The sequence below is a fragment of the Ambystoma mexicanum genome, chromosome 8 (assembly GCF_040938575.1).
Source record: "Ambystoma mexicanum isolate Mex_15411 chromosome 8, UKY_AmexF1_1, whole genome shotgun sequence".
NCBI classification, from domain to species: domain Eukaryota; kingdom Metazoa; phylum Chordata; class Amphibia; order Caudata; family Ambystomatidae; genus Ambystoma; species Ambystoma mexicanum.
In genome coordinates this window covers 914568432-914588792 of record NC_090929.1, presented here as the reverse complement: position 1 = coordinate 914588792, position 20361 = coordinate 914568432, and the positions used below count along the sequence as shown (strand labels likewise).

Genomic DNA, 20361 nt, shown 5'->3' with positions numbered 1-20361 from the left:
ACGCATATAGACAGTCGTTTCTCAGTGCTTCAACGCTAAAAAATCATTACATTGTGTGTTAACCTCGATTTATTTAGTTAGTTTTCGCATTGCTTTTAGAGCCGAACATACTCCATTGCACTATCCTCGCAAGCAAATAGTTTCAGCTCGGCCGTAATAAATAAAATGAATAATAGTAATAAAGATCGGCGGGTGAGACTAATTTCAATTTTTATGTTTTCTAAACAGGTACATCCTACCGTACTGCTACTGCCACCTATTCCAGACCCCGGGCCGACGGATTTGTTAATCGCCAGCTGCAGCTTCTTGTAAACAACTGCACAACGTTGACAATTTTATGGGACGATTACCAAGGGCCCATATGCCCTTAGGCAGTACTAGCGGCTAGAAGCAACATATCAACCTTTACGGTGGCCTAGTGCCTAGTTGATGGAACAGCCTTGCGGTTCACCGTGCAATCAAAGTGCTTCTTTTAACGAAAACCAACATCCTGTGTACCATAAAGGAACAGCGCGTGACTCACGATAAACTTTAGAGAATTTGCGGATCGAGAGAAAAGAAAAAAAAATCCATTGCGATTTAATATGCCAATTGCTGAATATTCTCTAAACATTTAATGTCAAATAAATGTACTTTACTAAATGTACCGTATTGCTGTTTGCTTTTAAAGTACAGTTTCATATTCTGAATTGTGGTGCGCTGTGTTGTGAGTTGATCTGTGTTGGTTTCCGGGTTCTGTGTGAAGTTGCGTAGAAGATGACTGGGCGCGTTTGCCTACGCAGCACAGTAACGTCACGGAGAGAGGCGGGGAATATGAATGTTTTGATAATGTCAGGCTCAGGGGCGGGGATATGATTTAGTGCCGCAAAAGCAGGTCAGCCAGGGCGATGGGGCAAGTGATGGGATTATCACAAAATGGCAGCGCCCTGCTGCCCGTTTTCGCGTGCATTTAATGGACGAAAACTCAGGTAAGGTCCATAGGAAATTTTTCTAAAATCGAGCGACTTAGGCTTAAAAACACATGGCCGACCCGTAGGGACAATAAACATTTCTAACCGAACTATTACTTTAAGTTATAATTGCCCTTTTCTGGTGCAGGTATTGTTCCACTAGCAAGGTAAGATGTTGCTATATTTATAAGTTGTATACTTAAGTTTTAACAACCTCCCACAGAGAAAAGGCTTAAGTGTGCCTTGCCAACAGAACTTTAAGTGGGTTGGAACTAGCCAAGGCCCAACCCTGGCAGGCTCCAAATAATGCCCTCGAGCCAAGTCTCTCACCCAACTGACTTCCCCGGCCGAATTTCTTCCCTGAAATTATGTAAATCAGTTGCAATACGGCTCTTCACCGGTAGATGTCACCATCGGGCACGGTTATAATTAAAACGTGGTTGTTTTCAAACTCGGAAAGGCTGTCGGGGTTTTATGTCCGGTCACTTTATCATTACATTGATCGGTATACCCGTTAACTCAAAAACAGCAGCAGCTTCCCACCCACTCACCTGTATTTATTATGTAACACCGTTGTGCCCAGGGGAATTAATGGCGGCCATTGTTGCTGATACTACACCCTAGCTGCAATACGGTCTACGCTCAGCTTTTCTGTGTTACCCAGCCCGTTAGTTTGAGAGTTAATTCAAGGCGCTCCCGAAGCTCTGTGTGTTTGTCAATGCATGATCCCGGTGTAATACCAGCACTGTCTTTGTTACCGAAGACTGTGACATCTAACTATAAAATCTGATTAACCTTACTTTTGTTTGCAAAATCACTGTGAAGTTGGAAATTAATACAGTTGCGTAAATAACAAACCTATACCTCGCCAACTCACATTGCCTGAATTGTTACTAGATGTGCTCCTAAACCGCTCTTTCATTTTCGTCTCGCTCATAAAGCCCTCCTTACTTCCGGCGCATCGGCGACGGAAAACGTCATAAGGAAGTTGTCCCGTTCGTTCTGGAACATTTGACCTGTATTACACAAGCACAGACCTATTCTGAGATGGCCGCCATGCTTTGGGGCAGTACGTATTTCTTCCTTGTCTAGTTCTATGCTGTCAAACGGATCGGTTTCTGCTGTAGTTTCTAAAAGAGGCATTGACTATAGAAGTCTAAAAGAGGCAGCCTAGCGTGGACGTCATTTCCCGAAGTGCTTTGCAAGAGCAGTAGCTGAAGTGCGGCCGGCATGTTTCAGGAAGGTGGTTGGCGTCACGTTATTCTTACGTGACTGGTTGTTACATCAGAATCGAGCTTGTGACAGCAGAGCATCGGCGGCGTACAGGATTAACAGCGTGGGTGCAGAGGTTGCATCTCTCAGGTCGCTTATCGATTTTTTTAATAGGTAATTTAAGTGTCGACCCTGTTCGTGCGGCATTCGTATTTTTCAAATTCTGAAGGGTTCTAATGTGTGGATTATTCAGAAGGGCTCTAATAAGGGGGCGTTCGTTGAGGCTCTGGGCCAATGCGGTCCAGGATATAACAATGGGCTCGAATTACTGTAACATAGTGGATTCCTATAGTGGGTGGTCTAATGAAGTTTTAATTGTAATGAAGTAGGCCGTTACAAGCTTCTCTTCCTGAAATACTTTCAACATTTTGGGTGGGTGCCGTTTTAAGGCTTTTAAGTTGAGGTTTTAGAGGGGGTTGTAGTTAAACAGCGTTCTGTATGCGTAATTCAGAGTGGTAGCTTAAAGAAGATTCACAGTTTGTCATACCTCTCAAACTCTTTAGTCAACCCCCCCAGCTAGTCACAACATACACCTTTTGTTTTGTGTGAGTGAGGGCCCATTGAATTGAATGGACGTCTAAGGAGCCTGGCGGGTGAGAGAATGATTGCAAAACTGGTGACACCCGCCAGAAGCGTGTGAGTTGAGAGGTATACATTTTTTTTGGACGGATGGTTTGCCGGCTCTTTAGTGGCCTCTAGAGAGGGAGGGAGGGTGTGGCGGTGACTTTGAAAACGCCCTTAAGGGATATAGGTTCTTAACCTATATATATTTTGATTTACTCTGTTTTTATTTAGTAGCGTTCAATACGGGTCACTATTCTCATTTCTTAATTCCTTTCTGTCAAAGCATTTCTTCTGTTATAGAGAAGGTGGATCCTTCAGGAGTAACAAAACGTTTGAAAACCCTAAGATTAGGTGCACGTTTTTTAGTTTGTGCTTTTAGGTGGTGCTTGCCCCCTTATAAAAACGATTGGATTAAAGTACAGATGAGGAGAAATAGCATATGAAGAGGGTACTCTACTTCCTGGTGTTTGGCTATTTGACTTCCCGTGGCCATGCTAATCCCTATGCCCATTCCTATCTAGTTCTTGTCCCACCCGTTCAAAATACCTACTCATGGGAATTCTTTGAGATACCTTTTAATGGAGCCTTCATATCGAACGTTGCACACTACATACCATTTGTTATTTCAAAGCAGTCTTCTGAGAGTTAATTACTTGGTGCTGTAAACCTGCTGCTGGTGTAAACATGTTTTAACCAAGACTGCCTCCAGTCACTCTATTAATGAGCACAATGTGTCCTTCTCTGATGATCTGTTAAAAACAAGCACTGGCAAAGCCAACCATTTTGGTTTGTTTATACGTATTAGGCATTTGCCAGCCACTGCTTTTTAGATAACTGGTTACTCGCACCATTTTGCGCCTGCTACCTTCAATGGCGAGTTAAAACCACAGCGGCAGTGCCTTTACCATGCATACACAAAAGCCCAAACTGTTTACATTGCCAATGCTTGTTTTAATGTAGATTTCTGTATACATATGCACAGGGATCAAAATTAAGATTGGCTAAGTGGGAGCTAAAAGCACCTGGGTACACAGCATTAACCAGTGAGCAGGAGCTAGTACATAGTGTTCTAAATTCTGTATAATTTTGTCAGTTATGACCCCTTATTCTTTAAACGTTGTCTGGTGGGGTCCTAATGTGTTTAATTTTTTTTTTTTTTTTTTTCTCTTCTCAGAAAGAGACTCGCTATATATTGGACTTTGAATGCAAATTTCCTAATGGACATAATATAGACGAGGAACTCTACACATTTTTAGGCCAGTAATCGATAATTGAGTGATTCTCTCTGCTTCTGTTTTCCTCTACTGATGTTTTATGCTTTTTGCTTGTACCTTTCTTCTTCTTCTTCTCTGTTCCCCTGTTTCTCCTCTTCTTGCAAGTTGCAGATATTATATTTAAGATTCTCTTTTGAATTTTCAACAACATTAACAATCCCCATAATTCCCCCCCTCCCCCCGGTGCTGTTCCAAAGTCTCTGTAGCTCCCTGTCATCACAAAGTGTCTAGTTGGGGTTATTCCAGATCCAAAAGTCTTAAATGTTGCGGGCGCCACGCGATCCTGAAATCGTCTCTGAGAAAGGAAAGGACCTCACCCCACTCGCCCGCAAAGTTTTTGTATTGTGTTCATTGCATAGGAGGCCCATTCCATAGCTACTATCTCCCAGACTTTACGCAGCCAGTCTTGAAACATTGGTATGTTCGAGCTCTTCCATCTCTGGGCTATAATTGTCATTGCTGCTAGAGTGAGCATCACCCTCGCTCTTTCCCTGCCCCTCGAACCCGCCGGCCCTTCTGCTGGCCTCAAGCCTAATAGTGACCATTCCGGGGGTATGCCTCCCTCTGCCCCAAACACTTACTCCATCGCCTGCTTGATGTCTCTCCAGAACGGGACTATTTTTGGGCATCGCCACCAGATATGTTCCGTAGTGCCCTCCTGGCTGCATCCCCTCCAGCAACTTCCCGACGAGTCCGGGTAGATCCTGCGCAGCCGAGCTGGGGTATAGTGCCACCCATATAATACCTTATACCAGGCCTCCCGGGTTTGTGAGGCTCTCGCTAGTTTGGGGATCTTTCTCCAAAGCTTTTCCCACTCTGTCTTCTCTATTTCCCTGCCCAGAATTTTCTCCCACCTTCCCATGTATGCCCACTGTGGCCTCGGGTTAGCCTCGTCCAAAATCTTATAAAGCTGCGAGATAAGGCCTTTCGAGCCGTCGTTGGTCATCAGGAATTTCTCAAAAGGGGTCGGCAATCTAGTGGCCACTTCCTTATTTAGGGGGTATAGAAGCCAGTGTCGTAGCTGTGAGTATCTCAGCTGTTCACCTTCCCCCAGTGCGAAATCCCTTTTACAATCTACAAAAGAACTGATCTCCCCTCCTATAAACATATCCCGCATCCAACGGCATCCTCCCTCCCGCCAGTTTCGGAATGCCCCTCTTTCCATCCCCGGGGTAAAGTTTTTATTATTGAAGATGGGAGTGAAGGGGGACGGGTAGGTTGTAATGTCCTTCCGTTGGACCAGTCTGTCCCAGTTATCTGCAACTAGTTTGGTGATCGAGCTAAGGTACATATGGCCTGGACGGTGCTGTCTGGGTAGCCAGAGGACCTCCCCCAGTTCGTGTCGCACGACCGCTTTGTCCATCTGTACCCAGTGTTTTCCTCCCCCCCCCCCCCCCCCTCCCGCAGCCATTCCCTGATCACCCTTAGTTGGGCAGCTTTGTAATACTGACGGAAGTTGGGAAGAGCTAGCCCCCCTCCTTTTCCCTCCCATATAAACTCATTTGTTATTGCCTGGAGCTCCTTGAAGAAGCTGGCTGGGACTGCCTGAGGGATAGCTTGGAAGAGGTAAAGCATCCTCGGCAGGGTAACCATTTTAAGTGCCTCTAGCCTCCCCAGCCAGGAGATCCGCAGGTTCCGCCACTTAAGGAGGCCTTTTTTAATTCTTTGCAGGAGTGGGGGGTAGTTTGCTGCATACCATCCACGTAGAGCCGGAGTGATCCTCACCCCTAGGTACGTAATTCCACCCCGGTAGCCAGGCAAAGGGCGGCGTCCCCCTTAACTCTTCCCTCTCCTCCCTTGCCAGTGTCAGGTCCATCAGTTCGGACTTGTGCATGTTAATGCGTAGGCCTGATGCTTCCCCAAAGTCTTCTAGCAGCAGCCTGGCTTGCGTGCTCGACTCTATGGGATTGGTCAGGGCAAGCAACATGTCGTCCGCGAAGGCAGCTACCTTGTGCTGCCTGCCCCCGAACGGTATTCCCTCTATTCCTTCAGATTCCCGAATTGCCTGCAGGAGGGGCTCCAAGTAAACTGCATACAACAGGGGTGATAGGGGACATCCCTGTTTTGTACCTCTTCTGAGTTGGCATGATCTAGTGAAAGTCCCGTTAACCACCACCCTCGCTCGCGGGCCCTCATAGTTTGCCTTGACCATCTGTAAGTAAGCGCCTCCTAACCCCATTTTTTTCCATGGTTTAAAAAGGAAGGACCACTCCACCCGGTCGAACGCTTTTTCAGCGTCTAAGGACAGGAGTACTGCCGGTGTGCGAGTCTTTTCCGCCTTTTCCACCAGATGGGCCACCCTTCTAATATTATCCGCTGTCTGCCTCCCCTTCACGAATCCCGCCTGATCCTGGTGGATCAAATCCGGGAGGAACCCCTCGAGCCTATTCACCAGGATCTTGGTGTAGATTTTTGCGTCTACGTTAATGAGCGCTATTGGCCTATAGGAGGATCTTTCAAGGGGGTCCTTGCCCTCTTTCAGAATCAGAGAGATCTTGGCTTCTTTCATGGACGGGGTGATTTTCCCACTACCTAGACAAGAATTGAAAAGGTAGGTCAAGTGTGGAACCAGCACTCCCGCAAAGGTCTTATAAAAGGACGCAGTGTACCCATCAGGGCCAGGGGCCTTACCTGCGGGCAACTTCCGAATAACCCCCCTCACCTCCTCCTCCGTTATCTTTTGTTGTAAACCAATCTGGGCGTCCCTTTCAATTTTACGCAGGTTAACCCTTTCCAGGAATTTCTCTTGGGCTTCGCCGCAGGGGTGCTGTGAAGCATACAAGGTCTCGTAAAATTCGGCCATGGCCTCTTGAATATCTTCTGTTCGAGTAACCCTTGCCCCCATATTTGAGTTTAGAGCCGTGATTGTGTTTCTAGAGGCAGCTCCCCGAAGGAGGTGAGCCAGCAGGGCGTCCACCTTATTCCCTCTTGCATAACATTTTTGCCTCACAAAAAGCAAGGCCCCCTCTGCTTTTTTGGTCCAAAGGATCCCCAATTGGCCTACTGCCCTCATGTAGTCCTTCTGGTTAATCCTGCTGGGGTTTGCCGCTACCCTGCCTCTCGCCTCCTCAACTTCCGCTTCTAGCCGGGATTCCAGGGCCTGTAGCTGTTTCTGTCTCTGTGCCTTAGCTGCTATAATTTCCCCCCTTAGTGTGGCCTTAAAAGCATCCTATCTTGTGTCTTCACCCGTGTCCCCTCTTGTTATTATCGAAGAACTCTCTCATCTTGCCCTCTCATCTTGCCCTCTATCTCCTCTCTTATCACTGGGTCCCTCAGCAGGTGTTCTGGGTATTTCCAACCCCACAGCCCCCTCCTCCTCTTTCCCAGTTCCAGCTGCATCGACAATATTTTATGATCTGCTATTCCCACGGGCCCAACCTCTTTGACCTTACCCACCAAATTGGCCGAGATCCAGATGTAGTCAATTCTGGACTGGGTCCCACGAACTTCAGAGAGGAATGTGTAGCCCTCCTCGTCCCTCTTCAATTCCCTCCAGACATCCCTCAACCCTATGCTCTCTACTTTGTCCCGGAGTTCCGCCGAGGCCACCGCCCCTCCCCCGCGGCTTTTGGTCCCTCCTGACCTGTCTTTGACCTTGTTCCAAGCTATATTGAGGTCCCCCATTATGATTATCTGGCCTCATGAGATCGCAGAGGAAGGAGTCCTGTCCTGTGTTGGGCGCATAAATCGCCCCTATTGTATACATCTCTTCCGCAGTTGTGCCTTTTACCACAACAAACCTACCCTCCTTGTCACTTAGGGTGTCCTCCAAGCGGAAGTTCACCGTGCCCCTGATGGCCAGCGCCACCCCCACCCCCCCCCCCGATTTTGTGGGACCAGACGCCTGAAACACCTGATCGAACCCTCGCAACCTTAAGCGACTCTGGTCCTTGCGGAGCAGATGTCTCTTGTAATCCCAGAAAGTCTGGTTTTCCCCGTTTCGTAAATTGCTCCAGCTTTTTCCTTTTCAACGAGGTATTCGGGCCCCTAACATTATGCGTTACCCACTTGAATTGTGATTAGACACTTGTCCCCGTCCATGAGCCCCCAGCAGCTCCCCTCTCCCACTCATTTGCCCCATGTCTGTTACCCGGATGCACAGATCACTTCTAGTTTGCCCCTCGTACAGTACCCGAGGATCCCCCCTTCTCCCCTTTTCCCCCACCCCCCTCCCAACCCCTGGCGACCTTAAAACTTGGTCCCCCACCCCCCTAGGCTTCCTCGCCCTTAGTGATCCCATGATGTTTGCTCTTAGCACCCTCTCCCCTCCTTGTAATCAAAACAGCCTCTGTGTCCACCACCCCCTGAGATCATTCAGGTACCCGATGAGCTCTCCTCTGGTCCGGCTCACTCCACCTCCGCTGACTCCGCATCCGCTCCCTTCCCGGGCGCCTCCGCCGCACGGCCCTTCTCCTTTTCCCCTCTCTGACCAGTGACCATTCCCATGGCCTGGTTCTGACACCACTTCCCGCCTCCGAGGAGCTGCTCGGGCCCGCCACCCTCGATTCGCCAGACAGTTCTTGATCCAGGTCAATTTGAAGTAGGTCCGCTCCTTCCTGCATCGTGGTTATCCGCTTCTGAGAACCAGCCCAATCGAAGACGAGTCCAAAAGGGAAGGTCCACTTATCTTTAAGCTACAAGGTGAGGGGGCTCCATTGTCGCCTCTTGAGCAAGGTACTGCTGGCAAGGTCCTGGTACAGTTCCAATACGTTGGTCGTGAAAGGATATCGGCTCTTTTTGTCTAGCGGCCTTGAGTAGTGCCTCTTCTTGAGCATATCTTGTAAACGCCGCTAACACGTCCCACGGCCTAGACTTCGGGTTCCTATTGAGTAAGCCCACTCTGTGGACCCTGTCCAATTCGATCTGAACAGGTGAAGACTCGCCCAGTAGCTCTGCAAAAATTCCTTGAACCGTTTCCTTCAGGTCCCTGTCTAGCACCGTCTCCGGCAGGAGCTTCAACCTGATGTTCCGCCGAGATCTGTTTTCCATGTCTTCCATTCTTATTTCCAAGTTCCGCGTTGCCGTGTCGAACCTCTCGATAGCTTCACTGTTCTCCGTGGCCTTTCTGCCTATCTCCTGCAGGCCTTTCTCGACTGTCCGTCCTCTCCCCCAGTTGCCCCACTTCTGCATGATTTCGGCCAGCGCCTGGTTGATGTCAGACCTCATTAATTGGAATTGCTCTTGGAAGGTTTCCCCAAAGATGCTTGAAATGAAAGCAGCTCCCCATGCAGGTCCTGGCGTGAGATCTGAGCGGATGCTTCCAGGGTCTCGGCGTGCTCCTGCTCCATGCTCTCCCCCCCCCCCCCCCCTGCCCCTGAGTGGCCCTGCGTTCCTCGGCTGCGTCCTTGCTTGCCCAGAGGGCCATGATGGGGCCTGAAGAGTCCGGCTGCGACTGGCCGCTCTTATTGGCCTTGCCCTTGTTTTTAGCCGCCATATTTGTAGCTCGAGGGTCACTCCCGATAGAGTCAGAGTTCCTTGCCTCGTTGTTTCTGACCAGGCCTGAATCCCCGGCCTTGCAGTGTTTAACGTTGCCTTGGGGGCCCATTGGGGTTGTGTGTGGTGGGACAGTTCCTCCGTGAGGGCGCGCGGGGCGCCAGCCCAGCGCAAATGTCACCCGGATCCCGCTCCTCTCGCCGCTCACCTCACTGCTCTGATCGTTTCCACTCGCTGCCTGGGGCCGTGCTCCGCTTCACGGGCCGGAGGTCCTGCCCGGAGCTCGCCACCGCTCTAAAGGACCTGCGAGGGCCCCCCTGCATGCGCCCGGCCCCCGCGGGCCTCCGATCCAAGGCTCTGCCGCCGGGCCGATAACAGCTCCTCCGGTGTGCCCCGAAGGTACCTCCCTTTCCCGGGGTCTCCTCCTCCCCGGCTAAGCCAGCCGCGCCCGTCCGATGGTCGGCGCGAGAGCCCGCTGTGCGGCCAAGAGTGCTTCCGCTTCCCCGAGGCCGCTCCACTCCATCTGTTCCCGGCGCAAGGGCGGGGACGGGGCTGCGATCTCGTCCCGCCTGGAACGCCCCCTCTCCTGCTCTACCCAGTAGGCCTGATGCGTCTCTTTCCGGTGCGCGCCACGGTTATTTCCCTTTCTCCTGCTGGGTGATATAGCAGCTACGGGTGGTCGAGGGTATGAGGGGGCTCATGCCGCTGTTTTCCTGAGTTCCTCAGCTCATAATGGGTGGTGGAACCGCTTAAGTGAGACGGAGGTTCTGGAGCGCCGTCGACACACGTCTACCTGGTGTCGGCGGCCTTCTTGGAATCCCTAATGTGTTTACATAATTATTAAAACCAGTATTTTGTTCACTGCACAGTTACACAGGATACTTGACTCCTCTTCTGATCTGCTGGAATGGCTGCAGGACTCCTTATCCCAAATTCATGCAAGTGCTCAGACTAAGCCCTCCAATGGAAAGAGCTGCCCCATACATGCACACCAGCAGTGGTCCAACCAGGGACCACTGTGGGACTGACACATGACTGCACACCCAGACATATTGGGACCAGACTGTCTGAGCCTACTTCCTAGGTCCCAACACACATCGCATGCACTAGGCCACAAAAGTACTGTTTTCCTAAACATATGCATGAAAAATTCCTGAGCAGGCAGGAAGAAGGCCAAAGAATAAAATGGCCAAAGAAAGAACAAGCAAACAATCTTGTGGCACAGCCATCTTGGAACACTAGCCACAGTTAGTAGCCAAATGCGGTAAACGAGAGAGAGCCGACTAAACATATGGGAAAAATTGTAACAATTTAACTGCTGCCACCGACATGTCTTTAAGCACATTTAAAAGTAACCAAAAAGCTTTTTGGTGCAAGTCTAGGGTGATGGAAATGTATCCCCATTGCACTGCATTGAAAGATGCTTCGTGCAACATTAAAAAGTGAATCAAACAGATAAAAGGGAAACACAGTTTTTCCCATTACTGATGGTCTGTAAGACTAGTCGGTTTCCCCATAACAAATAAGCAACAAGGCTAGGGAAGTGAAGCTGACTTTGATTTTGAAACATTTCTTATGTGCACCATACAGATTCAACCATATTCGGGCGCAGATGGCAACTAAAAGAAGCATATGGGGGGAAATGCAAGGATTTAACTATACCACTACGTTAGATATATCTAAAAAGAAACGTTTTCAACCTTTTTCTAAACAAGGCCAGCGACTCGACATTCTGAGCTCAAGTGAGAGTTGGTTCCCCATTTTTGGCCCACACTCCAAATCTTCTGTCTCCCCTGGAGACCAGATTAGACTGTGGCACACCGGTCAAACATGGTATCTCCAGAACAAAGCTTTCTACTTGGGCAGTACTGGATAGTCTTCTCTGTAGGATAGTCTGGGACAAGCCCCCTCAAGTATTTATAGACCGAACATGACATTTAAAATGTGATCCTAACCTCCACCATAAGTCAATGGAGGGATCTCTGCAGCGTAGAGACATGGTCCCACTTCCTAAGGTGTATGATCACTCTGACTGCAGCATTCTGAGCCTTCTGTAATCTGGGACCTGTTTGGCTGGGATTCTTCACTTCTTTTAAAAAGTCAGGACAAGGTGTAAAACAAAAGGAAAAAGTTTTGGGGTCCACAGAAAATGGAGTGAAAGTTGCCTAAAAGAGTGTTCCGAACATCCAGCACATAGGATATGCACCTCTGTACCAAAACTGATGATCAATGTTAAGTATTCCCATGCAGATCAAACACACTGTCATAGACCACAGCTAAAGTGCAGCGCCTGATGGGCACAGTTATTTTACAGAACACAAGAAGTTGTTTAAGATTCTATTCTTTTCTTCTACGTTTCTAGCTGCCTACAGCTCTCTAGACTTCACTATCCGAAAGTCTTAACTATCCCTCATTCCAGTAGTTCTTTTCCTAGTTGGTGCTGATGCGCCGCCCATCTAAGAAAGGGGATAGGGAAGAGACGGACCCTTCACTAACTCCCTACTTTTCTGTATCTTAAAGCAAAACACTGAGGGGTGTTTTTTTACAATGTATTTTTTTGTTTTTTTTCCTCCCTCTATACTGTAATAAAAATGTGCAGTTAACTCTGCTTACTTCATAAAAAAACAAAAGGATTTTCTCCACCCAGGCTCTCAATAGTCTTGAGTGTCCTGGGGGTTCAGGGAATCACCCATAACACTTATATTTGTGAACTGGTTTCAGCGTGATTAGTCTAGGCGCTTTCTACAGTACTGGAGCCCAGCTATGTGGTTGGGATCTCTCTTCAAGAAGAGGTGGGGTTGTCAAAAATCCTCCCTTTTTTATACGACTGGAGGCGTACCTTCTGCTTTTATTTCAACCCTGCATAGGGAGACATAAAATGTGGAACATCACTGTATCTATTACGCTCTACATTTCTCATTTAGTGTTTTAGTTTCACCAAATTACCCTCTGTGGAGTTCGCACGGTTTTCCAAGGCTTCCAAAAGTGATTCTTGGAGTAAGTTCTTCCAGAATCTGTCATGATTCCTGCCCCTCATGTCCCAGCCCTCCAAGATGTCAGGCTGAAGCCAGGCCACGATCACCTACATGGCCCTCAAGGGCTTCTCCATCCCTCCAAGACCCACTTGGAGTCAGACTTGGTGCTTGTGGCACCAGACTCACTCACTCCCATAGGATAACATTGGGGATTGGACTTGTAGTGCATTGATGGGGACAAGATGGATGCCCCCACATAGTTCGGTTCCCAGAACTGCATGTGCAGTCTAGTCTTTTGGGTGTGGTTCAGCCCAGAGGCACCTGGGATTCGCAGAGACTATTTAAGCCACAGCCAGGCTGAGAAACATGCTTTGCGTTTTCTGCACCTGCAGCGTGACACTCACCGTGTTCGGATCGGTCTCCAGTAGGCCTGCATCTTTCTTCTGCGCTCAGCTCCTGCAAGAACAAGAACACCGTTAGGAACAGCCTTACCTTGCGGCGCTTCTGCCCATCAGTCATCGCTCCTTCTGTTCTGCGGGCATCTTCGGCGGTGTCATTCCCATCCCGGCACGCCGCTTCCTAAGGAAAAGAACAGAAAAAAAGGCATTAGTAAGCATTCCGCAAATCTTCGCTTATTTTTAAATACTGTACGAGCTTCAAACGCTTACCTGAATCCCAGCCGCTCTGGGGGGAACTCTGTCTCTGGAATTTCTCATCCATCTGCAAGAGGGAAAAGACACTCTAGGTTAGCGTGGAAAAACATCTAGAAGCGCCGCTTACTGCGCTTACCCACCGCATTTGTTCTTCATAACCGGCATCCATGCTGAAAACGTTGCGGCACCTAAAAGATTCAGAAAAAGAACTGTTCACTGCAAATACGAAAGCGGCGCATCGCACTCACTCACCTTCAGCGCTACTCATCTCAGCAGCACGCCGCCATCATCTAAGGAAGGAAAGGAACAAAGTTAGAGAACTGTTCAAAAGACTCATTATACTTACCTGTCGGACTCTTGCCAGTGAAGTAACTAGGCAGCAACGAGCCTGCATCAATCAACGCGCTCCTGCGCTAAAGGCAGGACGGAGAGCACACTATCCAAGAAAACAAGGTGAGCTGTGGATCAAAGGGAAGGGTTGGACCCTGGGAAAGAAGGGGTTCAAGCACACAGAGACAATAGGGAGTTAAACTCTACCAATCCTGTGTTTCAGGCCCAGTCGCCAGTCGAATAGCCTCCAGGGAAGGGTTCTTGGTCGTAAGAGGTCAGAACAGGCTGAGTGACGTCCCCGTGGATACCAGGTGAGCATTACAATCTACCTGTAATTGGAGCCCACAGGGATAATTTCCTCACTAGCTATCACATATGCACACACCATTATTTTATATTATCTTGTGTGATATCTGCATTATCACACTAAATACACTTTTTTTTTTTTCATTTTCTCACCAGTGTTTTCCTTGAGGCACCACTTGGGGATGTCCATTTCTCAGTATTTCGTCTGTTCTTTATAAGCCTGTGGGTTTAAAGACCCCGCAATCAGTATATAGCGTTATTCTTTTACCTCGTGTGTGTGTGTGTGTGTGTGTGTGTATATATATATATATACTCTGACCTGGTGTGGGCAGAGGTTTAGAAGGCCATATCTCAGGAGGGGTGAGGGTGATCGAATGCCCACAATGAGCACCCGCAGTCAAGGACAGTAAAAATGAGTCAGGTGTATATCAAAAATACATATACATTTAAAGGCCTTTTTAAATCAAACACGAGCAGAAGTAATACTTAAAGCAAAAACACACTACTATAAACAAATACGTATACTGCTAAAGGAGTGGCACACAGTAAGGGTCCACAACCTGCAAAGGAAAGGGGTATACAGTGTGAATAGGCTTTACAGTCCTTCACCTATCATCTCCTATCTAAGAGGCAGTCCAATCCCTACGAAGAGTGGAGCCTAGCTCTCAAAAGTACTTTCAGTGTAGACTCATGCGATCGTGCGGTAGAGCGGAAAACAGGGTCTCTTGCAGGGGCTGTAACAACTCGGGAAGATGGGTGATGCAGTGAAGAATTTCCCACTGTTTGCGGAGGGTCCCCCCAAGAGGGCAGAACAGGTTCCAAGAGTTGGGAATAGAACGGTAGCACAAACTACCTCGAGAAAGGTGAGTGGCCCTCAGGTTCAGGTGTCAGGTTTCATGGGGTTTGGTTGAATGTGGTGGAATGAGTGTATGGTATGGTTTGGGCCTTAACTTTTAGTGCAGTGTGTGGAGAGCTTCCCAAGCCAAAATGGAGACTTCCAAAAGGATCAGTGATTGGTCAGAAGTAAAAGAAAGGCATTGTTGGAACTTTCTAAATCGCCTTTCATTGTCAGAAGCCCAGCTGGAAGGTCTTATGTTCTTAAGATTTAGAAACTTTAGCTAGGCCCTTGTGCCTAGAATTTGTTATTAGGATAAGGAAAGTGTTGGAGAATTTAAGAAGAAACTCTGAAAACGTTCCGGTGAAAGAAAGAAGCAAGTTAAGTGAATTTATTATCTTTTTTTTGGAACTTTGTGAAATTCAAGAAGGAGTTAAATTTCAATACAATTTATTAACTTGATCCTGTTTTCTTATTCTTTGTTAAAGAGTAGTTCGTTTTGTTCTTTAAAGATTTTATTTTTGGATTTCTTGAACAGTACTCTAATTTATTGAACTGCGTCACATTTTTTGCACTTGGCAAGTTGGTGTGTTGGAGGTCTGTTCATCATTTCAGCGTCGTGTGTTTTTTCGGCCGTATAAAAATTGAGTATTGTTCCTTTTAACGGTAACAGTGCTTTCCTTTAACGTCGGGCTAGCGTTAGAAATCTTACACTGTCTGCGCAAGTGACAGTGTTATAGACACGCGATCCCGAAACGTTATGTTTTATTTACTAACATTCTAACCTGGCGCGCGTACCTCATTAAGCTGCCTCTTCAAGAATTAGTGTCCGGAACTAGGTAATTTCTTCTTTCCTGTTTGAACAAATAACATTAAGGAGAGAGAAATGCTAATCCACTACGCATGCGCATATGCCTTTTTTATTTTGAACTCTATTCTCTGTACATGTGCACATCCATTTTAGAAGGAAAGAGAATATCCTCATGCATGCGCATAACTCTGGTCAAGTGAACGCTTCTTTGAAGAGCGATATTCTATTCAAGCAAAAGATCCAATTAGTGAACACTCTTATCTATCCACAGGAACAAACAATTTTAAATTGAATAGGCCAGAGTGTCATTTTTGGAATTTGTGTTAAAGCCAGAGATTCATACAAAAGACAGATCTAACATTTCCAGATGGGCGTGTGTGTTTTTGAAATTTGAACTGCTAGATTAACTCATGAAACAGAGAGTAAGCTAAAGATAGCAGTTTTCCAATACCGAATTGAAGAAGTTAGTATGAGCATCTAAGACTATTTTTTTCTTCAGTAGAAATCAAACACGTCCTCTATTCATAGAGGATATTCAGGTATGGTGGCGTGTTTATTTACCTAATTTGATAAAGAGAAATCGGAGCCTAGGAATAGAAAGGTTAGTGACTAAAGTGTATTTGTTGTTATTTTATCTACAGGTTAACAGATAAAGAAGCTGAGCAAAACCTGAAGTTTTGTCCCATTTTCCCCCTTTCCCTTGGGGGTGCTCTCAACTGAACTGTTTGATACCAGTTCAGAGGTTAGCATCCAAAGGGGACTGCGGGGGTTCAGCAGCTTCTGGGGACAACATCCAGATTGAAAATAAGCCTGACAAGGTGACACGCGTGCATTAAATAAATAAATGGATGGATGCACCAGGTGCCACCCGTAAGGGTTGCAAGTACTCGCCAACCTTGGGCGCTCTCAGGGCCAAACTTCAGCAGTCCAGTCTACTTCGGTTGCGGCTTCAAATGCTGCAATGTGCTTCTAAGCGACTTTCAATTGCTGAGTTCAGGGATGATTCTGTGGCAAGACAGTGACTATTTCTTCTCTCGAAGTTTGTCATTACGGCTGGGCGACACAATGACTGTGGACTCTGGTTCAGGGGTGATTTCCTAATTCCAGACCTAGGGCACCTAGGTGTATGAAATTCGGCAGGGATTGCTTTCTACCCAGTGCTTACGATCTCCAAGTCTCAAGTGTCAACTCAAGACGGCGATGGTTCCAGAGCAAAAGTCCTGTGCAAGCTGGTTATTTCACTGCTTGGCCCAGGAACACTTCTGAGAAGGCTTCCTTTCGGGTTAAGGTGGAGGTGTCGTGAATAGTTGGTCCCACTATTCCAATGGGTCAAAGTGCCTTTGAAGACTGTCATGCGGGACAACAGCATCGGTTCCTCAACATGGCTTCTTGGTTTCAGGATGCTTGCTTGGATCCTATCCTAAAGTCAGTGAGAACTCAAGATCAACCTGGTATGGGTGTGTTTGGAGCCTTCTTTTATCCAGAATCTCCTTTGCGCCAAAACGAAGCGGACCCAATGGGAGATCTGCTCACATACAGGCATACCAGACGTGGACCAATAACGGGCCACAGTGGTCCCATTGCCAGCACACCAGCCTCTCTGGCACCCAGGGTGTGTATTGGAACTAGACAGTCCAGCCCATGTCCTGGAGGCGCACACACACAAGGCATGCAGAAGCCTTTGAAAGCTTGGCATTTCGCGTGGGAGTGCATGACCAAATAAGGAATTTCCCGGGTCTGCTCGACCTGGGAAAGGTAAAGGGACAAGATGGCCAAAGGATAGAACAAATGACCTTGTGGAATGGCCATTTTGGGGCTAGGCCAATGTCCAGGGACAAACTCTGTAAACGCGATATGGACCACAAGAAAGGGTTAAAAATATATGAAAAATAATAGCTGCCAAAAATATTTTGATGGTGTCTAGGGCATTTAGAAACGAAAGGAAGACCCCAGTGCACAGTACTGTAAGGTACTTTGTGCACTGGTAAATTGTTGCAAAGAACTTGCAACAAAGTGAAAGGATAAGGGAAGCAGTCTCCCAGTACTGTCTGTCTTTAAGGGCATGTCAGTTTCCCCATAACAAAGTGAGCGAAAATCCAGGGGAGTGCAGCAGAAAGCTGTGCTCCACTGGAAAAAGTAAAGTTAGGATGGTCAGACAAAGGAAAAAAGTTGGGGGGGTAGGGGGCGGGGTTTGGAGGGAAAATTTTCACATAAATGGGAATCTTTCCTAACGGATGTTTATCATTTTTTTTATAGCATGGCTTCGAACACTACTAATTGGCTTGTTAATGAGCTACAGCACGCACACACAGGCCAGATTCAATCTGAATATTTCCCCCAATGGTTGCGCTTTTTAAGTTGTGTCCCACTGACGCGTGTAGTGCAGTGCAGAACTCTAAATCCATTCTTATCGAGGCACACAAGCCGCTCGCCTGTACTTTCTTCAATTATGGTGTATCGGTTACCGTCATTACTTTGTCTTTCATTTTTGCACGCGCGTTCACCTAGTGTCCATGGTATCTTTAAGGAACGCTGCGGTGCATCATGTGATGGTATAGTCATCGCGTGAGGGTTGTACAGCCCTTCACCGGCATCTTGGGATGGGATCTCACGCTAGTTGGGCTATGTTTTGTTTGTTCTCTTTATTTTTGCCAATTAAACCCTTAATGTATCCGCATTACCCCTCACCATCTTGCAAGTCATTCTTTTTATGTGTGTGTAATATATATCACATCCCTGTTTCTCCATTTTAACCATTTGATCACTCAATGAATCTGTGGTATTTTTCGCCCTTTTAAGTGACTCTTTTTGTGTATTTATCTTATTCTACACTTATATTGCAGTATTCTACATATTACAGATATATTTGGTCTCAGAGCAATTCTGTCTTAATATTCAAGAATCCACAAGGGTCAAGATTTACGAGCAGTGATTACTCAATGTATTTACTTCTATCCCAAGGTGGCTAAAGTCTGCCACCAGATTTCTTCATTTAGACCATCCTTGAAAGTATTGAGACAGAAAATCCACAATTGCTCTCTTTTTAGGAGCATCGACCTAGATCTCCTCCTCTTTGTGGTATTCTTACTTTCTTGAGAATTGTCCACACTAAGTCATTCTCAGTATGTTGCATGGTTACAAAATGGTCTAAGAGGGGTTCTGTTCTTGTTCTAATATTGAAGTGCTCACATATTCTTGTTTTTATAGCCCTTGTGGTATTGTAGGGACATGTAATTACGTTGCTTGTATTAGAATTCATTAAATTCCTTTGTTGCCACAGTGTGGTCCAACCTATATCTTAGTGGTGCATTCCGTCCATATCCAATCGATGATCTGGACGACCTGGAAATCACATCGATCGAGCAAGTCGACTGACATCAAAACCAGAAGATCGGTGACCTCATGACATACCTGTGCTTCTACGCGAAGCACATGGTCACAAAGCTACAGGAACATGCATTATTTTCTTGCATATATGCACAAAGCACATGTTTAAGACCCAAGTAGGCAGAGGACTGACGCACCTTCGTATTTTTCGCAAAGCTGGAACCGCAAAAAGCAAAGTTTTCAGATATTTAGCTTGCACATGCTTGACTGCCACCAATGTGGAGAAAGCCATAAGAAACAATGTAGAAGCTATTGGTCTCTGAAATTAATGAAAAAGGAGATGCAGGCTTTGGGTACATGGAAAGCTGTCGTGATCACTGCAGCCAGAGGCGTACAGAAACGATGCACACAGCCAAGGACAAGTGGAGACAGGAACGTTGTGGTCACCAAGATAAGCCACCTGTGATAAAATCTGACTAAAATCCTCACAATTACAGGCAAGAGAGCTTAATTTCGTGGTCTCGACACACGTGACCCGCCCAACGGGACAATGCCCATTCAGCCAAGGTAGACGGAGAAGGCTGTTCCCATCGAACCAGAGGAGACAAATTACAAGGGTTGCCCACAAACTACTATGAGTGCACTCTCACAGGCTTAGGTGATCACAGATGACATTAGAGAACACTTTGTACCTCCATGATCATTCCCATTGCCATGAAAAGGTACACTTAGTCTGGTAACCGTCCAGGGTCCCAGGGGATACTACGCATTCTACCCAAGCCAAATTCACCTTTCATCTGGTAATATAATTTGTTGCAAGGGCCAGTGGTCTCTCTGCGCCCTGCAACATTGTAGATTTGTACTAGTAGAGGTGGTCTAGAGGGGAACCACTAGCTATGGCTATCCAATAGTAGAACTAACCATTATAGCTGCCATATGTAGCTTAACCAAATTGACCAATGTGAATGTCTAATAGGTTTCTGGGATGGAACCTAGATTGGTGACATCATACCGGGATAAAACCCAGTGAGACACGCTTAGAATGCTTAGAGCTCCAGAGAATACTTGTATTTCTGGTGTGATCCCTGTCATTTTGTATTACTAATAAGACGGTAACGTTGCTCCATAGTTGTCTTCCGTTCTTGTGGCGGGGAATCTTTGATGGGCCCAAGTGTTCTCTGCTGATAAGTGGGGTGACTGATAAAAACCCTGGTTACGCCTATACAATTGCATGCTGCCATTCTAAAAAGTATTACAGCGTGATTTGCTTGCTGTGAAAAATGCATTGGTTTTAGTTACTTATTGTGTTGTACTTTTTACCTTTACCTTAGTGTATATATAAAATAAACCATTATTTTTATATAACTTTTATTGTCAGTGCTTCTTTGGCCTTTCTTTGCACCACCTACAGTCCCTTTCTCCCTCCCAAGATGAACCTGGCTGCTCTGCCATTGCTACCAACAAAACGTGTGTGGTTCAGCCCTATACTGAGTTTGAGCCCTGTGTCCCAAGTGTGAATCTTCACAAGTTCTACCATTGGACCATCATAGGCAGCCTGTGCTTGCGTCAGTGTAAACGCAGCCTTGCCCCATTTAAGGCGGGGTGCATGGCCCTACTTGGAATCCTTGCAG

At 46.9% G+C, this 20361-nt stretch overlaps 1 protein-coding gene across 4 annotated transcripts in view; it reads left to right on the top strand.

The window, feature by feature from the left end:
• The first annotated feature begins 1956 nt into the window (after positions 1–1956).
• GHITM (growth hormone inducible transmembrane protein) overlaps positions 1957–20361 on the top strand; it is a 148451-nt gene continuing 130046 nt past the window's right edge. For 2 of the 4 annotated variants that reach the window (XM_069610824.1, XM_069610822.1), the window contains exon 1: positions 2176–2312. The gene's annotated coding sequence lies outside the window, so the exon portion shown is untranslated. Of the gene's footprint in view, positions 2337–20361 lie in introns of all 4 variants that reach the window. The other 2 variants (XM_069610821.1, XM_069610823.1) reach the window with 2 other exon arrangements.